Here is a 494-nt window from a genome sequence, read left to right on the forward strand (position 1 = left end):
CTTGTTTCCCATCAAATTATCATCTGAAATTGAATTTTGATTGCTTGTGATTACGTCTGATATGGAACTAAAATATATAGCTTTTTACTTCACTATATATCACGCTGATTTATAAGGTGGGTAAAAAAAGTGTAAGTAAATGGCCATTCAAAGTCTTTCGAGAAAAATATTACTGAGATTAGTAAGAAATTAATATTTCCAAATATCTTAAATAGAGATGAAAGGTAGAAGTTATATTAGATTAGCCAATAATTTACTGATGAAAGAAAATACGTAAATTCCCCATAAGTGTGCCACGGTGGGTGTATGTAAGTAAGCAGCCTGCAAACATATAAACGAGTGCCTGCTTTGTGCATGTCAGCCGCGCTCCTTCCCTGCTCCAACCCACTACAGTTCTTTGGCTTCCTCGCCCTTTGAAATGACACGAACGGGGAGGAAGTTCCATCTCCCTTCTCCCTAGGACGGCCCCCTTCTTCCCCCTCCACCACCACAGT

The sequence above is a fragment of the Penaeus monodon genome, chromosome 22 (assembly GCF_015228065.2).
Source record: "Penaeus monodon isolate SGIC_2016 chromosome 22, NSTDA_Pmon_1, whole genome shotgun sequence".
In the NCBI taxonomy this organism is placed as follows: Eukaryota; Metazoa; Arthropoda; class Malacostraca; order Decapoda; family Penaeidae; genus Penaeus; species Penaeus monodon.